At 39.3% G+C, this 23,430-nt stretch overlaps 1 long non-coding RNA gene across 5 annotated transcripts in view; it reads left to right on the top strand.

Annotated features, from left to right (window-relative positions):
- Nucleotides 1-23,430, top strand: part of LOC135329157 (uncharacterized) — a 73,238-nt gene that overhangs the window by 4,788 nt on the left and 45,020 nt on the right. Inside the window, exon 3 of one of the 5 annotated variants that reach the window (XR_010390454.1) lies at nt 17,410-20,222. The exons of 2 other annotated variants lie outside the window; for them this stretch is intronic. This is a non-coding gene — a long non-coding RNA (uncharacterized LOC135329157). Of the gene's footprint in view, nt 1-440; nt 2,734-6,696; nt 10,260-17,409; nt 20,223-23,430 lie in introns of those variants that run through there. 2 more of the 5 variants (XR_010390456.1, XR_010390453.1) reach the window with 2 other exon arrangements.

Here is a 23,430-nt window from a genome sequence, read left to right as displayed (position 1 = left end):
AACTTAGTAATGGAAAAGACCTGTTTTCTGATTATAGTCGGGGCTTTCAGGTGCTCAGTTTCACAGGAGAGAGTCTGAAAGCCTTGAGAGCAATGGTTGCTTACGGTTGCAGGCTCTGGGCTCTCACGGCCTCTTGCTCTCAGAGCCCACCTGCAAGGTCTGCGCAGAGCAATAGGAACGTGAAATGGTGTATCCTGTGATTCTGGCTCTCGTTAACAAGAACTTTTTTCCTTGCCCATGCCCTGATGTAGAGTTGTGCTTCAGCATCTAAATATCTTCTGTTCTGTAGATTTAAGATTACAGAATGTTGTGGTCTCTGAGTCCCATCCAGGTACTCACACATCGCTGCTGCTGTAGGTAGCCAACCTGGTTAGCTTAAAAGTTAGCCAGAATATATCTGCATCGGTAGCCAATATGTCCATGTTGTGTGTCCATGACAGAGCTTGGGCTTTTCTTCAGATCCGCTACATCCTGCTCCAGATGCAATCGCTGGACCTTTGATGCTGAGATAGAAATCTACAGTGGGATATTTTCATCTCTAGAAAATACACATCGAAAGCCAAATGCCTCTCTTTCTGGGAAAGCCATGAGAGCAGGCCCTGAAACTCCAGGGAATGAACTTTGCCTTTGCTGAAGCAAGGGTGAAATCTCCATGCACGGCAGCCCGTGTCCCGTGTTTCATGGTGCCAGACTTCCCGTGACACTGGTCAGACAGTTCTCCTGGGTGCTAATGCCTTCAGAATCTGCTTTTGCCAGGGACATCTGTGGCCCCAAAAAGTACAGAAAAAGAAGAATAGTTCAATCTATATTTCATATGACAAACACTGGTAATCGTATTTTTACTTTCAGGGAAAAAAACACGAGTACTTTACTGTTTCCCTAGCCCTACTTACTGGCCTAAACCCTCCCCAGCCTCAATATGGGGGAGATCTTCACATACATATTGCTTCACGTACTTATCACCTTAAAACTTTCATAGACGGAGGAGTTGAAACTGTTGAAGAAATACGTGGTGGGTGGGGAGAGAGGGGAATGTTTTTTGGCTTACAGTATACGTGTCAAATAAATACAATTATCAGTTGCTGGATCTTTATAGTCCCCATCATCCTAATTAGCTTAAGTGAAGTTGTATTTAGTTTGCACATAGCTTCAATTTGCTGCAAAGTAAATCACCAAAATAAATCAATAATTTACAGCCTAGCAAACACTACAGAATTTTACAAGAAAAAAACAAAAAACATGTTATGCCTGGGAATTTCTGAATGCAGCACAACTCCTTGTCTAGCTTCTCTGAGCTAGTTGTGACAGTGACCAATACTAGAAATTTTCATTCAAGCAAGCAGGAAACATGTAAAACCAAACAAATAATGACACCAAATGGAGCTTTGATTAAGAGTCTGTGAATAATGATCCTTTTCACATATTAAGTGTCTACGATGTTTAACATGTTGTACATTTAGAATGAATCAAGCAAGTTCTGCTGATTAGATTTTGGTATTGAGAGAAACACACTTTATTAAAGAGGGAGCTTGTCAGGGCTTGGTGCCAGTCGGCTTCATCTACTTATATTGCAAACACATCTAATGCCCTCATTCTGAGAAATGCAAGAGCGAACATGTTTCATATTTTCCTCTTTCCTGCTCTGTCCTACAAATTCATAAGAGCAAGTGCTAGTTCTCCCTTGGTTCCTACACTAAGTGAATTTCTTTAAATTAAAAAAAGCAAAACTTTTTCATGGCATGAGTAAATCGCAGGTTTACATTGTCAAAAATTACTATTAGGTTGGGTGCTTCTGTACAATAACTATTGCTACGAAGACTGTTTAAATTGCTTACATTTCTCAGCTGGTGGTAGGTAATATTCAGTGCATTCAAAAGGCGACAAATTAATAACAAGAAATCCATTCTGTATATGTTTAATTAGCTTGTGGATTTTTTTTGCCAGCAATGTAACTTGAGCTAAAACCCAGAAAAAAATTAAAACTTAGTTTTTTTTCTGAATAATAAGAACATCCACAGGTGAATTATTTAGAATGAGTTCGGGGGATTTTTTTAATCCCAGTATCAGAAAAACTCCCTTATGTTTTACAGCATGAGCTAAAGTTTTTCTGATGAATATTGGAAAGGTAGTTTAATTGTAGCCATTTAATTTCATATTTATCAGGCATATTTTGCATCTTCCTCTAGAACGTCTCTGGTTCTGGCTAGTGTCAGAGATTGGTCAGAGAATGGTTCCTAGATGAGACGAACCGTTAATCTGGTATGTCCCTTCCTATGTGAAAAGGTTATTACATTGTCTTCTGCACAGTACTGATTGCTATCCTTTCTATAACTCTGAAAGTATTTGTTGCAAGGAACTACTTAGCATCTATCCAGAATACTGTTGCTTTTATCCTGATACAATATATGGTATTCCAGTAGTTACCCTGCTTTTAGTGTATAATTATTTTACAGTGTATCAGTGTAAAAATGTATTGATATGTCTGTGTATAGGCTGTAAAAATAAATAATGGGTATCCTTTAGAATAAGAGACATTTGTTCAGTTAATTAATACATTAAAATGCTAACATGCAGAAAAATAGTAGATGCATACAGCCTCCCTAAGTCTGAAGTTGGGATATAACCATATATCAGAAACTGAAATTTCTATTCTTAGATTAAAATTGCAGTTTATTTTTATAGCTAGAGACATTCATATTTAATTAAATAAAAAGGCTTTATTGTTTCTCTACACTTCAGGAAATAAATGACTATTGTGTTTGCTTTGGAATGCGCGTAATACCAAATCCCTTGTTTGCATCACTGTGCAATGTGCCGTGTTCTCAACTGAAGGCTCGGTGTACTTGCAGAGCGCACAGCAGAAGTACGTATGATTACCTCCCTGTTTGTTTGTACCAAACATAGATGGAGGTGAATCAGAATGCATCAGCAGGAGGGGGTTTTGTTTCCTTCCCAGCCGCCCCATCAAAGGATCCCACAGCACAGTTTAAACTATTCAGACTGAAAATAGACTGAGTTTTTGTGTGCCTGATTCCAGTAAATAATTGTGTATTACTTTCAGTGAGATTCTTTCAGAGAAGATGCTGGAAACTGTAAACATCCATGTAGAAGATAATACTCAGCCACCAATCTCAGGCTTTTCATACACGAGAAAGTTTTCCGGAGTAGGACTGTGAGAAAATAGCTGTGCTGACAAAAGCCCAGGTAGAGATACAGTTATAGGGGTGAAAGAATCTATTGGCCGATACATTTTTTTTCTGTTTAGAGAGCTATAATATGATGCTTTTGCCAATTTAGCTCCTTTGCATGCCACGTTTCCAGTGTGAGCCCATGCAGCTCCACCTGTAGACAAAACATTTTAAGTATAGGCAAGGCTGAAGATGGCTCATTAATTATATTGCATGTCTTGGAGTATCAAAGTGTGGTGTTCTCTATCACTCCTGTTGTGTGATATTAGTGATACTAAAAGATTTGGTTCCCAGTCCTGCAATATTTCATATCCAGGTTGAGTGCGTGACACTAAGCCACATCACTGACTTCAGCTAGGTTACGTGTAGTCCAAAGCTGATGGGAGGAACAGCGAGCTTGAAAGTCGTGTGTAGAACAAGCTGCATTGAGCACGGAGTGAAATCAGATTTACTGTATGTGCAGTATTCAGCTTCGTAACTGCGGTGTGCCAGCCCCTATTAACCGAGGCCTGGGCTCATCCTCGGGGGCGAGGTGGAAGCGGAATTTCCCGCCCTGCAAGTGAGCTGGAAATCGAGCGGGCGGTCGCTCTTGCTTTCTGCTGAAAGTTATGGTTATACTTGATACCTTCCAGCATTTTATGCCAGAAATTAGTTAACTGGAAAAATTTAAGCAGCTCTAATTAAAACGTGATCACTTAACACTTCCCAAGACCCCGTTTTCAACTGTAGAGGTATTATCTGGCCTACAGTAATAGCCACTATTGTCCGTCACAGTTCAGTGAAACAGTAATTTCCAGTGGAAACGCACCAGTTTAGATACAACTTGCAAAAATGCCAGAAAGCATTCCTCCCCTTTAGCATGGCATTTAAGCAGGGAGGCGGGAGAGAAGGACAGAGATGTGAAAATGAGCAAGAGCTCAGTGGTTAGGGCTGCTTTTCTAGAAAGCCAGACATTGCAGCTCAAGTCCTTAGTCTGACCTGAATAGAGCTGGGAGCTGAACCTGGGGCTCCTGGTCATGTTCCTGCCTGCGTGGCTCTTGGTTATTCTGGGATTGCTAACAGCACATTCTCCAGTTTTTTGAGAGCGCTATTGAGAACTTCCTGATGCAGAACAGGTTTATTTTGAATGTTTAAAAGCTGTTGCATGCAGGAAAGTCTTCTGTCTCCCAGTGGCAACTTCATTCATGTGTTTTATTAGAAATCTACCTATTCTCTGTGTCATTTCTGTGCTTGGTGTCTTGATCCATCAAGGTGGTTACTCCTGTTTGACATATTTCAATGGAATTAGCTGAATTGTGCAGCATGCAGGTTTTGTATTTCGGCTCACTCTCACACGTAAGGTAATCACCACCACGCTTATAATGCAGGAGGGAGTGGTCACTCCTCTGAGCTGCTTCTGTGGCTGTCTGGTGGTGTTTGGTGAAGCAAATCTGCTGCAAATTACAGCATGTGGTTATAGATCAATTTATTCTCCTGCCTGCTGCCAACAACGTGCTGTGCACAAATGGAGCTAACTTGGTAAATATGCACTCCAGTAACAGAAAATAACCAAGTGTTGTTGAAAGGAATAATTAATTAATGTTTGTAAAACACTTAGAAACTGAAAAGCACCTTATTAGTGCTAAGTGTTCAGGGGCCTAGGTTTCTCCTCGTAAGTTAATGTCTTTGTCTTTCTTAGTCTTTAGCTGAACAAAATGTAAAGAGTATAAAGTGTTTGTATCTAATGTCCCCAGTCAGGTGCCTTTGCCTGGCAGTCATTAAGATGCAGTAAGTAAACAGGGAGAAATGTAATGCTACACTTTAGCTGGCTCAAATCAGCTCATTTCCTCTGACGCCAATAGAATTAGGTTGATTTATGCTAGCTGAAGATCAGGAATCCAAACCACGGTTCCTCCACTTGCCTATCTGACTCAAATGGTCAGAGCCAATAAGTGGTTTATTCAGTGCAGCTCTTACCTTTTTGAACCCTCCCTTGCAAAGAACCTTGGCTCCCTGAAGAAAAAAGTTCTCGTGATGCTGATGTCATTGACTTAAATTTGGATTTACCAGGGAGGCTAAAGGAGCAATGAGCCATCCAGAACAGAAATGCCTAGGGTGACACAGGTGACCCAGGTGATGTAAGACATTCATAAAGCCCCAGCCAGTCCCCCATCCGCGACATCACCGTGTGTGGCATTGCATCCTTCAATATAATAATCTAAAGGCTAGTCTGTTCCTTCAGGATGTTTGAAGCCCAAGGTCAGTATTCTTAGCTGCTTAAAAGGGTTTTAATCCATGCCTTCCTCTCTCAAAAGAGTACCTAAGACTTGGATGTCATGAGAATGGGGAACGGAGTGGAAACAATCTTGTTGGAGACAGGTCACCGTGCAGAAAAGAAATCAAAACTAATTGGCCAGAGAGCACAAGACTAAGCATTACACTGGCCTATCCATCAGAACATGAGCTATTAGGATTATCATATGGTTTTCCCAGACGAGCCCCCTTTTTCCAGCCAGAAATTTTGTCAGGCTAAATTTCAGGACGCTGGGCATCTGTTCCACATTTGTGAATGTCCAGCACCTCAGTAGCAGTAACTCCCACTGAGCTGCCAGACTAATGGAAATCCAGACGTGCCTAATTCAGCTGTAGAGTACATGCTCAGCAGGCTCAAATTTACAGCATATGTTACTCACTGGTGGTAGTGCTGGAGAGAGTGAATCCAGTCGTTGATCCCAGAACTGCTTCTGTGAACAGCATTGGGGTAAAATATACTAATTATTCTCTAGGTGCGTATGGAATTTTAAAGAGAAATAGAGAAGCATATGTGCATTTTAAATACTTCCTGAGTAAAACAGAAGTTTAGCAGGGAGGGCAAAGGACCCAGGACTGCACATTTGGATTTAGGTATGTCACCATATTTTAGGTGCCTTGTCTTTTTTGGATCTGGTCCATGCCTTTCTGGCTCATCTTTTAGTTGTTTCTCCTCACAGCAGATCAGTGCAGTGTATTTTTTTCTGCTGGATTAATTGGCAGAGTTATAAAGGTTACCTGCCAAGAAAATCCAATTATTTAGCCCTTCCTGGTCTTGAATAAAGCACCATGGTTGGTAAAGGACCACAGTTAGACAGAATAAAAATAAGCCATCAGGACAACAGATATTCTGAGTTTTCAATCTCTGTACCGGCCTCAGGCAGAGTATATTTGGCTCACTTCAGTTGTAGTGCTGGAAGACAATGTGCCTGAATACCTCTTCATGACATTTCTGGAAGAGCTAAATGCTACTAAGATTGTTTAATAGCTATGTTTGTAAATAGTCATCTTTTAGAAATCCATTTCTTGAATTTGAGAGGGGCCAGAACTCTCTCCTATCCTCTTTTTAACCTTGTTTGAGCTCACAGTGGGGAGCTTTGTGAAAAATCTGTAAAGAACCAAAAATGTGCTTCTCTGAAAGAACAGCTCTATTAAAAAAACTAGTTATACCATAATTGGCAAAAATCATAATAAATTGTCTTTTCTTGGCTTCATGAAGAGCACAGACTTTGGAGCAATCAAGAATCTTTTTGGTGGCGGGGACTGGAGATTGCCTCTGAGGAGTCAAGGCAGCACGCCGTGGAGCTACTCACTTGAGAAACAGAATTGGCAGCACTTCCTCGTAGACCCTGCTGCGCTTGAAGATCCCATATACCCTGATAGACCTTTAAAGTTCATCAAAAACTCATCAAATCAATCAGAGCTTATGAAACAGAGCTATTTTGCTGTGGTTACTTTCTACTCCATAGTTATTTGAATGCATATTATGTTTAAATTGTGCTTCACTCCTACCCAACAATCTTCCAACCCAACAATCTTCCTTACTCCAACTTGTAAGCAAATGCAAACATTTTCATACCCATGCGTAATCTTATATCCTCTCAAATACAAATATACTGCAGACACAGACACATATGCAGACATGCACACATATATACACATTTTGCCATATTAGCTTTTCAGTCTTTGATATGTTCTCATGAAAAATATCTAAGATTTATATGGATCCTAGTAACCTATCCCACATATCCACAGCACTGGGAAAGAAAAGTCTGTGTAAAGTGCTTAGTTATATACCCTGTGTCTGTTGTCAGCAAAATTAACTGAGGTAAGAACTTTAGGAGACCCAAAGGATTTGTTTCTATAGGTTTCTCAATCCAGAGCAGAAGTGATTTGGGTGAAATACTCCAAGAATTCAGCATAGGCAAATGACGCAAGAGAAAGTTCTACAGATATCAAGGCAGAAGGTGAATACATGATAATTAATTCTTTTTCATTGAATATATGCTGCTAATTGACTTGGCTGCAGTATCATTACCATGATTCATAAGCTCATACATTTTAGGCCAGAAGCAACCATTATGATAATCTAGTCTCAATGTCTGCATAACAAAGAATCTCACCCAGGTGTTGCTGTATCAGCCCTCTAATTTCTGCCTGAATTACAGTGTTTCTTTCAAAAATCTATCCTGTGCTTATTTATATGATAGAAAATCTACCAGGTACTAGAGTAAGTAGTATCAAGTACTAGGATAAGTAGTTCCAAAGGTAATTTTTTTTCTTTGAAATTTGCAGCTTATTTTCGATATCATATTTATATCGCTATTTCCATCTGATACTTTTTTCTCTGAATGTACCTTATAAACGTTTAGAAAACTGTCACACAAAACATTTTTTTTGCTGCAGTTAAAAGTCTGTGTAGAGTTTATAACAATCTTCCTACTGTATTAATAAGATCTTTAAGGGATCACTCAAGCTTTATCACCTTTCTTCCCTTCTCTCTATGCTATCTCTCAGCTTTTCTCTCCTTCCATCCTCCCCCAAAAAAGGAGTGAAAAGAAAAGGGGAGGGATAGAGAAAATTCACACTGTAGAATTTTAAAATCTGCAGAATATTTCTGGATGCATGTAACGGTAGGCAGATATCAGCATTCCTGCAGTCCTGGCCAAAATGGTTTTTTTTCCTCTTTGCTCTCCCTCAACACATCTCTCTCCTTCTCTTGTTTCCTAATAGTCCCCGGAGCCTCATTTATCTCATTTCGCAAGCTCATACCAATGAGTGCTGTGGCACAAGCAACAAGAGAGGAAGTCACACTGCTTCTTGGGAAGGGTAGAATTTGCCTTTTTCTCAGGCAATATTTCAACAAGTGAGTACTGCTACAGCAGCTATACCTCCTCCCCACTGCATAGCCAAGCTCAGATATTCTGGGGAGACAAACTCCTGCCATTCTGTGCTCCTCTGAGTATCCTTTTATGCCAGAATGGTTTCATTGATTTAAATAGGAAAAAAACATCCAAAACCAAGCCAGAATCTGATATGCCTATTGACATTGACCAAACCCTTGTGCTGTGAAGGCAATGTTGAAACATCTGTTGATTGCAACAGAGACCTGAGTAAACATGTTGTTGAAGTAAGTGATGTTGTCTGTGAAATACTTTATGAATTATTTATGAAATACTGACAACACTTTGGAGCACTCGAGAATCTTTTTGGCGGCTGGGGTAGGAGACTGCCTCTGAGGAGTCAAGGCTGTGGAGATACTCACTCGAGAAACAGGACCGGCAGCACTGCCTCGTAGAGCCTGCTGCTCTTGAAGATCCCATATACCCTGATAGACCTTTAAAATTCATCAAAAACTCCTAGCTGAAACCTTTAAAATCAGTCAGAGGGAGACTGAGCTTATGAAAGGGAGCAGTTTAGCTCCAAAGTATACTTATGATACAGGTATCCATAAAAGCCATTAGTGATAAAGATGTTATTTCCACATTATCTCATTTGTCTTATATCATTTATCTACCTAAACTGTGAATAAAGAATTAACTTCCATGCATTTTAGGATGTAGGGAGAAAACCTGGTGAGTTCCCAAAAGTGCAGGTGGTCATGTTTGTATTTATGTGTAAGTCAACAACAAGCTGATGTGATTAAATAGTTACTCTATCAGTAACTTGGCCCTGTGCTTTTCTCCATCTGGTAGGCAGGCAGGCAGATTAAACTTATGCCATGTGTGTATTTTTCTTGTAACAAAATGAGTTTTGTTTATATTTCTAGTCACTATCAAGTAGTAACAGCCTTACCAAATATATTGATTCACATTAAAAAAAAAAAACGAGGATTTAGCGGAAACACAACAACTTCATCTAATGCGTAATATTTTATTTAAAGAAAATGGCAGTAAAACAAACAAAAAAAAACCAGTTATAGACCTTGAAGAAAATCACATTTATAGTTGAACCTGTGAATTTTGGAGCTACCAGTTGTTTCCTGGAAGTCACTTTGAAATGAGTTTTGGGAAATCAGGTTTATATTGACTTGGTCTGTAATGGTTGGCTGTTGCTTTTTTGTTTAAGCCTGATTAAATTACCCTGAAAAAGCTCCAAGTCCATGTCCTCATTTGAGGCCAATTGTGAATATGATCGTAATAATACACTCTCTAAAAAATATTTCAGAAGGTTAAATACTCTCTAAACCTGGAATCTTGTCGTTGTGCTCTTACAGGATTAATCAATTGAATTTGATTCCTTGTCTCAACATGCATCACTTCTATTTTTTTATACCACACACTTCTGGTTGTAAAGGGCTGAGGTTGTTTGCTAGACTTCTTCTATATAGTACAATAGGAGGTAATTTTGACTGTGTCTTAAAGAAAGAAATAATCAACATGTATTGGCAGTAATAAAAATTGGTGGCTATATTACTGATTTCAGCCTTTATCTGCCTCTGAAATGAGGGACTTCTCTAGTTATTTCTTCATACTTCAGTAAACTCAACTGAAATCAGGGCCACAATATATCTATACAAGCACATAGGAATGAATGTTCTTAATCTAAAAAAGCTTTGAAAATAAATGCTAAATATGCAAAGACTCAATAAATAGAGAGGTGAACGGACTTACCTGCAGCTGCACAGTGATGTGCAATCCACAGTCACTATGAATTTAAGAGAAAGACCAGCAGCCTGCTGGATACATCCTTTCAAAGGGGATTTGGTAGCACTTTCCAAACTTCCCCAGTTCTTATCTGAGAGGGAGCAGGTAAGCTGGGGAGCAGTGCTCCCCTCATAAGGTCTGGTTCAGTGAGGCCAGGGAGCACGGGCCTGTAATGCTTCGAGGAAGGGTTTAAATTTCCTTGGCATTAGCTTCTGTGCTAGGAGGTCCTGCACTGACTCTTTCGGCCATAAGATTAGGCAAGGTTGGGCTGATTGACAGACAAGGTTGGCTCCCGAGGTTGTGGTTTTCTGTTCTTCCTGTTCTTAAGTGTCCAACTCCTGCTGACATGAGTAATCTAGAGACTCAGAGGTCTTAAATAAACAGGAATCCTGCAGGGTATAGGTTAAACTAGCACTGAACGAGAGGCTAGCTGCAGCACTGCGTAATTATTTCCATGAACATGCTCTCTGCAGTCCTTCATTACCTGAGGCAAAAAGGTTTGGGTACCAACCCACAGAGGGAAGTGCAGAACAGTTTCTTACACTCCCTGCTCCATAGGTGGTCCTCCTTAGAGCTTTAGGTTGGAAAGAAAACTGGTTTGCTCCTAAAATTGATCAAAGCATGAAGGATGATTTAGTTGAGTGAATGTGGGAAGAAGTGGCAGCCTGTGTCAGATTTTTTGTTGTTATTTATTTATTTATGTATTTACTTCGAGTTTCTACCTTGGGAAGAGACAAAAATCTTCTAATTTATTGCCTCACATTTGAGATGTAATACCACGGTTTTCTTTCTTTTTTTCTTTACTGTCTGATTTCTTTGAGCTTCAGTAAGGAGAAAAAATATTCTCCTCATGAATGTGCTGGTTTATTTTGTATTAATTTGAATACATCACTGATAGACTGAATTTACTGCCAGCCCACAGGCTAGGTAGATATGGATGATTCCTCTTGCACTTACTTTCTCTATGTAATTTGAAACACAGTTAGCCATAAATGGAACTTCAGTTAAATGAATAATTAGTATTTCAGTCTATTTAAAATAAAACTTTAAATTATCTGTAGTTAATCCTAAGACTCAGAGAATATTCCTTCAGGTACTACAGTGTTATTGTATGATATTATGCTTAAATACCTAACTTCGTAATACTCACTGATATTCCCTCCTCAGTGAGGTGCTATTCAAACTCTGGGTGGCACTGACATATGCTTCAAAGCACAAGAGTGGAGTAGACACAAAAAAGAAAAGAAAAGAAAAGAAAAGAAAAGAAAAGAAAAGAAAAGAAAAGAAAAGAAAAGAAAAGAAAAGAAAAGAAAAGAAAAGAGAAAAGAAAAGAAAAGAAAAGAAAAAAGAAAAGAAAAGAGAAAAGAAAAGAAAAGAAAAGAAAAGAAAAGAAAAGAAAAGAAAAGAAAAGAAAAACAGAGGAGTCAATTGATCTCTTAATGTATCACTTAATATCTCACAGACATCATCTGAATAGGGTAGGAGCAGGTAGCTGAACATGCAAGCAGGGTACTGGACACAGGACACAAGCTCCAGTTCATCAAGGGCAAGAAATTCAGCACTACACCAATACTTCAAGTTAGCTATATACAGCCATATTGCAGGTTAAGGCAAGTTTCCACAGAACTGGGAAATGAAGCCATTAGTTTTAGCAGCTATGTTTCTTCGCCATCCTCTGGGGAGACCAGGGAAGAGGATGGAGGTGGAAATGGTAGACAGAACTCAGCAGTTTCAGGAGGGCGGCTTGGACAATTCATAGCGAGAGAACATGCATTAAAGCAAACATAATTCTGCTTGCTTTAGGTTAAGTATGGACAGTCTCGTCGCCAGTGCTGAGGGCAAAGTATATTCGGAAAATAGCCTCATTTTCTTTGCCTTACGTATTGTGCAGAGGCTGTTGCAGTACATGCACTGTGAAGTTTTATGGCTACAGGGGTTTTTGTAACAGTAAGTGTCTCTGACACATCAGTTGCCTTGTTGCTTTCTCTAGTTTAACACTGGATCTTTTTTTTTTTTTCACTAGGTAGTGTGAAAAGAATTGTTTTCAATTCTCTTTGGCTGCATTTTCTTTCCGCAGATTCTGACTTAATTAGAATCATTAACAGAACCAAGTGACATATTTTCTGTGGGAAAAGCTTTGAGATGAAACTGGATCTTGCGCAAAACCTCCTGCGAGGAGAAAGAAACCTGACCAAAATGGGGAGGCTTCCAAGAAGAAGCAGCAACGTTGCTCCCCAAACTGTTTTTGGAGAGAAAGGGATTTATTTTTGCCAAAAGTATTATTGGTTTTGTTAAAAAATGCCTTCTTTGCTTTCTAAAATGTACTTCATCCACAAATACTGCTATGCAGAAACCTATTATAGTCAGCTATAATCTATTATAGTCATTTCCACTCCACAGTCATCCATGTAGGAAAGACAGATATTCAGTGATATTCATATAATGGCCTTTTTTGGTTAGTGGGGGGCTGTGTAGATGCAGACAGGGCAGCATGCAGGAGCCTTTGGTGCCTGTTACGAGCTCTCAGCATTATATTAACTGTTCAGAAAACACAATCTTGCCTCACAGGAGCTTGAGATCGGAGGCACTGCGTCAGGATGGTGAATGCTATGTTCTGTGTTGCTGATTTCCAGAGGTCTGGTAATTCTGTTGGCTGGAAACGGTTGTTGGTTGGGTCGGTCTGTCACTCCCTGTGGAATGACTAGCAGGCCTCGAGCTCAGGACCCCTTAGAGATACCAGCTGAAAATCTAAACAAAGTCTCTTACTGGTAATGGATCTCTCTAACTGCTAAAAAGATGTCCCTAACTGCACCGCGTTCAGTTGTTTTGAAATATCCTGTTTCGGGTCAATTTGGGAACTCCACAGGCGTGGTGCAATTACTGGACGTGGGGATCAGCCATGGGAGGTGAGCCAGTGCTGGGACTGCGGATAGGCAACAGTAAGGCAAAACGAATGGAAGTACTAAGAAGAGCAAAGAGCATAAATGCAGGCAAGAAATGCTCAGGAGACGGATTTCTAGTTCTTCAACAGATTTCTAGAACACAGTCTGTAGAAAATTTTCATCCGCATCCAAACCAGGCAGAAACTCATTTCAGGAGTTCTCATCACTAGCTCTGAAGTAGTTGGCATCAGTAGCACTCTCCAGGCTGCACCAAATGCTAGGATCAGGCACTTCAATAACACACAAACCCTTAGGTTGAGGAAGGATCCACACAGGGCTCCCAGCTAGTATACCAAATACCTCGTATTTTAGTGCAGCTGGCAGTGCTCCAGTTATGAGCTGGAGCAATGATGTAACACACATAGCATAAAATATCAAGATGTACAGCATAAATACTGCTTGGGCCTCTCTCAATACAAGAAGTATATAAATGATAGTAGTTTAATTTCTGGTTGAAGTATAGCCTTTTCCTCAGCAGCAGAAAAAGCAAGGAAATGTATTTCAAATGGCAGCTGTGAATGTATCCTATGCTTTTACTCTCTTTTGCCATTTAGTCATTCATTCCTTGACCTTTCCCTATAACATCCTATTATTTTATTTCCCTAGGCTAAAATCTAGGATCATAGCCGGATTTACTCCCTAGCTTTCTCTCTTCTGTTAACCATTTTCCTTTTTTCTGGACAAGAGTTTCCCAGTCTTTTTGCTTTATATCCAACAGTATGCCACTTGCTTGGAATTGCAGCTGGGCAAAATCACTGTTACAAAGACCTGATGTGTATTTTAAAAGATTAATTAACTGGGACTAGGAACTTGCTCAGCCCAAGCAGTCATTGTATAAACCACCAAGACACTCAGGAAAGGTTTTTCAAAAATTCTACTAAAAACTAGGGAAAGTTCCACGTTAATGGCAGTTAAGTAATCAACCTCATAATTTTTGATTAAAATTGAGATATCTGCTATTTGTACCCTTTGAATTTTTCCTCCTGCTAGTTCTCATTGGTTATGACCATTACTAAAATTGCTATGTGCCTAATACTGTGTTCTTAAATGCATCCTAAGTAACTACTACTCCTTCCTGAAGGAATTATGTTCTTTATTTTGCTTAGATCTAAAGATGAATACTGTTCTCATTTTTGCCATTGAGGTTACAGGCTTTTGGGTCTTGAGTCAATCCCACCATTAAATATCTAAACCAGAGATTTTTTGAAAAATGAAAGAAAAATTTGTAATGTTAGCCCACACAATCTTTTAAAACCTAGTATGGACTGCTTAGTTTTATGAACTGTGACTGCAAATGACTTAAAATATGTCAACAGAGTTACTTTGTTATTGTGGTTAGCAGCATTACATGGGATTCAGCATCTAAATCTCTGAGCCTATACTGTGTGTCAGAAGTGTGGGAAAGAATGGCTGGAGAGAACGGTGTGGAGTTTATCGTTATAGGAGGTTGGATGCTATCATAATTCTTATGTCTTGTCCGTAGCAGTAATGAAATAGGTTTTGCAGACTGATTCTTGAAAAAGAAAGAAGAATAGGCTTTGTTTGACTATTATGGCAAGTGTCAAACCTGGTGAGTAATGTAGATAATTTTTAGACGTTTGAAGCGGAAAATAATGTATGATTCGTGATGGTTCCGCTCTGTAGCATCCTCATCTCTCTGTACAAGTGCCATGGTGTTTTTCATGAGCAAAAAGTGGTACAGAAATATGTCTTGAACAAGGATAGGATTACATTTTTATCTTGCATTTTCTGCTGCTTGTTTTTAAAAGCCTTTCTAAGTACCTTCTAAACAAAATAAACACTCTGCAATCTTCAGTCTCTCTGGGCCAGGGCCTAAGCAGAGATCTGTCCTCACTTCCATCTTTAGACACTTCTGTTGAGTGTGGATAAAAGCATACATGGTCATATACTCTCAGCATCTCAGGGACCATTGTCCCTTAGAAATGTCTATTAGCTCTGATCAGGCTGTTTACATTTACTGTTTTCATCTAAGGTTATACGGCCGTGCAGCCTGCAGCTATACCTTGCATATGCCTTAATTTTGTATGGAATCATCGGAAAGGCCTCAGGAAAAGAGTTAATCCCATCACCTTGTATTGAGAAAGGATTCAGTATGCTTGGACTGATGGTTGTTTAAGCTTCTATTTACCTCAAATTAAAGAAACTGCACCCCGCATGCATATTCTTGGTGAAGAGTGAGGACGTGGGCTCTCGAGGCATCTGGACCTCCATTGGGGCCTCTCACCTACAGCACTGACACTTTTCCTCTTCCCAGCATAGTGTCACCTTGGGAGTGCTAGAGGTACCAGTGTTAAGGCGAGTGGGAGCTGGAAGAGCCAAACCTCTTCCCTCAGCTCCACAGGGCAAAGCAGTCCTCTCTTGTGGTACTACTGCCTGGCCAGAGAACTCCCGTTTTATAGGGTGCATTGCCGTTTGTCCACTGTGAATATCATCTCGTTGAATTCAGACCATCTTTCCAATTTATCCAGGATCATTTTGAATCTTAATTCTGGCTCCAAGAATGCTGTTACCCTTGATACGTACACACAAATTTTACAGGAATAGAGTCTTCCATCATTTAAGTTAATGAAAATACTGACAGACCTCTGCCTGAAATACCTTCCTAGCTTGAAAACAAAGTATTAACATCTCTTAGGAAAGTATATTTTCAGCCATTTTGGTAGCCATATTATGTTGATTCGTGCTAGTACATATTTCCTTGGATTGCTTGTGTGGGTGCCGTGTAGCTCTACGAAGGTAAAAACAGATGCCCCCCCCCCCCCCCCCCCCCCCGCTTCCCTTATCCACTGGGCAATTATTCTGACAAAGAACATAGTAAGGTTTGTTCTTCCTTTGGCTGCTCAGGAGTAAAATATTTTAATAGAATCACAGAATATTTTTGTTCCAAAGTTTCCTCCCTAATCTCTGTGCCATGGTTACAGCAAATAAGATGGAGGGCTTGAGGGTTTTATTATTGCAGTAGTATAGGTGATGGTAGATATGAACGAGAAAAAAAATTTCAAAGTGTCTGTAGAATCATCCACAGAATAAGTTTAATGCAGACTTCATTCAGGCTAGTTTTATGAGATTTCATTTACATTTCCTATATTTGAGAATCTCACATGAAAAGATATCTTTATCTTGATTTTTAATATAGTAATTTGACGAGATCATAAGGATTTACTTTGGAAGAAATTGTAATTAATTTCTTCATATACACAAGATATCAGTCCGCAGCCTAAAATTTATATCTATTTCTTCTCCATATTTTTTCGTTGAAGGAGAGAGAAAAATATGTGAAATCACATAGCAATAAGATCTTTTGATCTATTCTCCTCTTGCCTCATGACTGCTAATAAATTTTTTCAGTGGGAAATCTGTGAAGAAGGGAAAAGAGCACAGGTCTGTTTAAGAAGCAGGAATGTTTTGAGTAATTCATTATGAAAAAAATTCTGGATTCAATACACTGTGTTGAGCTTCCTTTTGTCCTTTCTATGTTAATTTATATTCTAGCCTGTCCTAGATACTGGCTTTTTTCCTCCAACTGCCTTCAATAATACAGAAAACTGTTAGGGGGAAGATTTTTATTCTTTCTTTCCATTGAATGTATGATGAGAAACTTGAATAACCCCTCAAGGAAACATATTTTAAGGAAAATCTTTTGGGGGCAGCAAGAACAAGTGTTGAAGCAAGTGCTGAATCATTTGCTCATACCACGCGAGCCGTCTTCAGTAGCCCGGAAAGCTTGTCAAAGTCAAAGCTACGCCTCGCTGGTGTAGCACATCTAGGCGGGCTATCATCAGAAGGTTTCCTGGCAAATCTTGGGGAGGGAAGACAAGATAATTAAGAAACTGGCTTCCGAATGGGAGTTGTTAAGCTGAGCACCGAGCACAGAGGAGCAGGCAACTTGTAAATGTCACAGTCAAACCAGATATTTATTAGTTTGAATTGACACGTTCTAACTTCCCGGTAAGTAGTGAGAAAATATTCCCTATCACTTGAGACATTTAAAACTGCAGCAGATTGAGCACAGCTAGAAAAAAAATGTTCTCTCGAGCTGACTGCTTGTATGCCAGCAAGGGGAGTGAGGAGATGAACTACTTGGTTCTGCCTTCCTTTCCCTCCTCCTTTTTGATATTGTCCCCTGCTTCCTGCCACCACCTCCAAGCTGCTGCTGCTTTTATCTTCCAGTTGCAGTTGTTTCCAGAACACTATGGGGTAAGTAGGCACCTCGGCTTATGTAATAACGCACACAAGAAGGATGACCTAGTGGCTAAGGTACAAAATACAGAGAACATTTTAAAAAAACAAATATTGACTTTTTTCTCCCTCCTTGCTTACCAGCTACAGCCTGTGCTTGGAAAGAAACCCATCACAGACTCATTCCCAAACTGTCAGATGAAAAAGACCTGTGGACCACTTTGCTTACTGCCATAACTCTGCGGAATTGCTTCCTGCCATATATTTGAGTACTATATTCTGGCTAATTTGCCACAACTTTCCACCAGAAGGCTATCCCATAACCCAGTAAATCTCATGTAGAGCTCTTCTCCTCCCCTCCCATCACAAAAACCTTACTCCGCATTTTCCTTTGTCCGTTTTCATTCTGAATCAGAGTTGCTGCCTGAAATACTGAAAGGAGCTCAGCGGCAGTGGAGAGTGCTGCAGAGGCTGTCTCTGGGGTTTCCCTTGTTCTGTGGAGAACTGGCTTTGTCAGGAAAATTCCAGACAGACAACCAAAAATGACCCATGCGACAGGACTATCTCCTCCCCTTACCTCCTGGAGATAGTGACCTTCTTACCTCCGACTTGGGAGAGGCTTATTTAACAAGCATGAAAGGCAATGCGTCTTCTAACACTGTGGTTCTAGCACACTGAATTATAGAAATACCTTTATAGAACATCCTAGAGAAGAAACAGAATATAGAAATAATACTCTTACAGGTATGATCCATTCTGGAGTGTACAACTGCTCTTGGGCCAAGGGGATGCTGAGCTGCTTCAGGCTGTGCTCAGCAGCACAAAAGTCAGCACAGACTGTTTTACCCCAGTTCTTGAGTGCTGAACGATAAAATGAAATTCAGATTCAAAGCTATTCAGGATGGGAGCATAAAGTTAAAAGCTAGTCTGGACTCTCCCCTTCAATTTCAGTATTAATTTTGGACTGAAACTACAGTCTTTTGCCTAATCCATATCTAATCCTGATCAAGATCTTTGAGACTGTTTTAGTGTAGTTTGTCAGCTAATTATAATTTGTAAGCTAATTATAAGTATTGTGGCCTTAATGCAGCAACTGAATCCTGACTTTACATCATTTAGCAGAAATTCATGCAAATTTCACTAGGATTCTAAATAAAGCGTTATTTACATGCTTAGGGGGCAAAGAGGGTATGCTGTGTTGGAAAAACGGCACTCCTTGAGAGTGTGCGTTATCCCTTTTGAGCTCTGCAGAGTAAAATCTTGGTTATCTCTATTCCACACAAGCACAGTATTAATAGCCTGAAGCAATCTCTGTGTGCCTTTTCAATCAGAAAAACATCTTGATTTGTATACTTATACAGCAAAAGCCGAGCTGAAGAGAGAATTTATTTCCTGAAGAGAACAGATTTAATGTGGAAGGTGATCCTCAAAAGCTTCACAGATTCAATTGTCTTAGGTAAGACAAGACTACGCAGCTGCCGAGAAATGCAGCAGCTTGTTCAAGCTGGTCTACCACACTTCTGAAAGCTACAAACTCAAGGATGGCAGGAAGGGAAGGAGACAAGGTTATGTGCATGGTTTCATTTTTTCCAAGCCAGCATTCATATTCGAATTATTAAAGTGTGATTACTATGATAACCATCAAGCACACAGAATCAGTACTGCTTCCTGGTCTAAAAATCTGCCCAGCTCAGAGCCCTCAGCTCCTTCCCCCCAATATTATGTGCCCCATCGACCAACCTTCGACTTTGCAGTCCTCCCAATCTAGTGCTCCCTCAGGCCGATCCGTTGTGCACTCCCTCATCTCCCCCTAACCTTCAGTCAGTTGCATGTTTTATTGTGTGCAGAGAAAAAGGAAGAAAAAAGACTGTTGACCAATCTTTTTGAACATTAAAAAGAAAAATCATGTCAACAAAAATGTTTACTGAAAGGTCAAGTTTTCATGGTTATATATTCATTCTTAATGCTAATTAATATCATTCCGGAATCTTGAAATGAGTGCAGAAAGAGACAGAGGACTCACTGTGTAAGTAGCATAGTCATCAGCTACTTGTTTGGAGTGCTGAGAGCTGCCTACGAAGTATTCTGTTCTGAAAATACTCGTCAACGTGAAAAAGAGAACCGCAGGAAAACAGCTATTTTCTCAAGTAATCTTCAACAAAGAGCATGTGTCTGTGAAACACCTGTCAGAGACCTTTGGTAATCTGATGCCATAATCTCTGGTGACCAAAGTACTAGATCAGAAAAGAAACATTCATAAGAGTTTTTGAAATTCCATTCTTTCATAAAAGCAGTGCAATAAAAGGTATGGTATATGGCAAACTGAGGTTGGATTGGTATATGACGTAATGATTATATGAGCAAAAGCAGAGAAAAACATTGTACCACCTTTCTGTAAATTTCATTTATCCATGAAATAACCCTTGTGTTCATATTTGCATTTTCATTATATAAAATAGGCTACCTTCTGACCTACCAACACAATGGTATTGTTTTATTTAAGCTGAATGGTTTGCTTTTCATAGTATGTCCAGCTGGTAGAAAAGTGGGATTCAATAATGTGAACATTTCACAGTAAATAAACTGCATTAATACAGCAATACAAAAGCTGTGCTCAGCAGTTTCTCTAGGACAAAGTCTGTTCTAGCACTGTGCACCAGCTTTCTGAACACTCACTTAGGAAACTATGAAGGTTGCGTTTAGTTAAATCAAACAATACAAAAATATGTTGTAGCATTTCCGCTTAGGATTTTACTTACCCACTTCTCTCCATGGAAAAGTGCTACATGTTTAATTGGCTGCTCTCAAGCAGCATTTTTCTGTGGCTCTATTTCATGCTCGTATTCAGTATTGTAGGCTTCTGTGTGAAATGTTGCAGTAACAAAGGGCTACACAAGGAAGAGAAAAGTATAGCCATTAAATACATTTCAAAGTCCCTCCATCCGGAGATGATCCAAAAAAAAAAAAAAAAAAAAAAAAAAAAGATTCAGAAAGGTTCTTTCAGTATTAGATATGTTACTCGATTGTCTGACGCATTGACAATACTTTCTGCAGAAATGCAGAGCGTGTGTCGATTGGTAGAGAGGATAAATGTTCTGTGCTCCAGTTCTTTAAGGTGTCAGAGACATTGGGCCTCCCCTCCTTCTTCTTTGGCCTAGCCAGGTGGTAGGATGTCCACAGGCCCTATTAAAAAAGCAAAAAACCCCAAAAAACCAACTTTCTGTAGTTTGCTATGGAAGCAATCAGCAAACACTGCTTCTACATCCTGAGCAGACCCTACTCAAAGAATGGGAGACTGTGTACCAGATCTGCTCAATAGTCTGTCACCTTTCCTGCTGATGAACTATTTGCAAAGGAACTATGAGCTTCTGGAGCAGACGCTCATCTGGCGTCATGGCTGCTGCTCCTCACATCAGGTGATATGGATTGACACCAACTGTCACCATATGGCTCTGTGTTTGTTATAACAGAGTCAATGGTGGAGTCTTGTGGCAAGTGAGCACTTCCATAATGTGGTCCTTTGACCTAATGCCTTCTCAGTCTCAATAAACCCATGCAGTGCTTTCAATGCAGGGCCCTGTTTAATCAGACTGAATGCCAGCCAGTCACTTGTATTTTGATGGCAAAATACAAGAAGTATTGTACCATAAGTACCATTTATGCAAAATCCATGCTAGTCAGCAATGATGATGACCATCAGAGAGATCCAGTGTATTATTTTGCTGGCACTCAAACTTGTTTGGCCTTCACAAGATAATGATTTTTTTTATATATTGCTTAAAGAATTATTTTAGCATTTTGTTCGAGCTTGATAGAAACCCTGAATTCTTTCAGTATAAATGGAAAATCATTGTTGAAGGAAAGAATATATTGAGGTCATGTCTTAGTTTGAAGGGTAGCAAAAACAAAATGAAAGTAAAAACATTTGCCTGCTTTTAATGCTCCCAGTTGTCCTCTTTCTCCTTGACTTCTTTGTTACAACTGCAATCTTTTTATTTCTGATTCACTATCGAAAAAAAGAAAAGCCTCTTGAAAAGGTAGTGGTTGAATGTGGATAAGCATAAATTTTTCTTCAGCAGTTATTTAACTATTTAGATGTTCGTAAAAGTAATGCAAACACTTAAGTTAAAAAGAAAAAAAATGAGGTTGTATTTTTAACTCTTCTTACTGTGCTGTATTGCTGTGGAATAGTTTCAGACGATGAGACAATGTCCTGAGCGCTCTGTAATTGCTAAGCAGGTTTCTTGAGGTATTCCTGGTTTGACGATTCCAGCTTCTGTAGCGGAGGAATGATTGTGGCAGTAATAGTGGACGGTTCGGCCTGGCCCACCGACCTTCGGCTCTTGGAAGACGCTCCTTGGCTGGGAGTGTGGGCACCTTCTGCTCACAGATCCCTGAGGGCTTCTTGTCCCTCTCCCTCACCAAATATTATCTGCAGCGTTGTAACCTGTGGGTCCTTTAGGAATAGCGTTGTAGAAAGAGGTAAGATGAGATTCCAGGCCTTTATGGCCTTTGATAGAGTCTGAAACACCATGCAAATACGTTTATGTCCCATTTGTCACTATTCTACCTTCCATGATTTAGCTGTAATGGATATATGTGTCCCCAAAGAATAGGTGTAGAAAACTCTGGATAGATCATTGTCTTTGCTTCATCTGTGCCGCTGTTTCTTGTCTAAACTCATGTTGTGTACCTATATACATTAAAATTTAACCTACACTTCTGTATACGTATAGCAGTATTTTATTTTAAAGAGCTCAGACTGACCTTTCTATAGATAATACTTGCCATGACTGACTCTATAAAACAAGGGATTTTTGTTTAAATCAAGCCATTTATACCTCTTTTTTTTAGAATATATTTCAGCATGCTTATGTAAGTGTCTGAAGCATGGAGCCATAACAAAAATCCATATGGTAAAGTGACAGAAACATTTTTATGCGTTATCCTTCCATACAACATACCTTCTGAACACATCCATTTGTGTAGTGCACAGGCACTGACTAGCTCCCATCATTCTTTTTTTTAGAAATATACTTTGCATAGAGTACATCCAGTGTGAAATAAATAAATAAATAGAATGAAAATACTGTTGCTATATTTATATTTATCATTAGCAAGACATCGAGAGCCTGCATTCTCTGCTGATTACAATTAATATGAAAGGCTAAGAATTATAACAAACAAAAAATTTCCAGCACATTATGCATGAGCTTTGAACTGATTTTATTCTAATGCTCCATGACATCCACACAATATTCTGAAAGCTTGAAACAATTAAGTGTAATAAAGATCTAAACATGTTACTTTTCAAGTCATTGCTAAATTATAATCTTAAAAATGATGGGATTTCATCAGTGCCAGTGTTTGTTGTTTTCAAAGAAACCGAGGTATTTACATAGCTAGTTTTAATCATACATGATCTTTAAGTCTATTTTTTAATGCATATTTGTTACCTCCTCTGCAAGGGTGAACTTCAGAATACCTTACAGCATTATATTTAAATAGCTTTTAAGTCAAATCAGAATGGATGCTTGACTAGGCCTTCAGCTGTGTAATGAATTTCATCTAAGGCCACAATTCCCCTGCTTTGTGCTGGCTCTGGTTCCATTAAAGTCACTGGAACTATGTTAAGTTCCACCAAGTGAGGATCTGGCCTTCAGTATTTGAGCAAGAAGTAGCTACAATGCAGTGAAAGTTTCCAAGCATTCACTTTGAAAATTTGAGACCCTCTGCAACAAACACAATTTTTTTTTTCTTGTCAGACTATCCACCTGCCTAATGACTCTTCTGCTGACAGTAAACTAAATATTGAACACCCCTTCAAGGGATTTACCTTTTTTTCTGAGCTTTTCAAAGGAATTGAAAAGCGTCTAATTATTCGAATAATCAAGAAAATGAATATTTGATCAGTAACATCAAAGATGCAGTCATAACTCAAGAGTTGAGGTATGTATGTGCTTAATATTGCATTGCTCCTAACACAAAGAAAATTACAATTTCCTTGAAAATGTGTTGATTAAAAGTGGTTTGCCTCTTGGAACATAGTGGAATGGAGAAATACTGGGAATTAATTTAATTATCCAAAACTTGCCACTGTATCATTTGACAAGCTGTTGGAGGAAACAAATCAGTGGATGATTAAGGAAAATAACCTAAGATTTG

The sequence above is a fragment of the Dromaius novaehollandiae genome, chromosome 9, assembly GCF_036370855.1.
Source record: "Dromaius novaehollandiae isolate bDroNov1 chromosome 9, bDroNov1.hap1, whole genome shotgun sequence".
NCBI lineage: Eukaryota > Metazoa > Chordata > Aves > Casuariiformes > Dromaiidae > Dromaius > Dromaius novaehollandiae.
The sequence above is the reverse complement of the archived record's forward strand: the minus strand, read 5'-3'. Positions and strand labels throughout refer to the sequence as shown.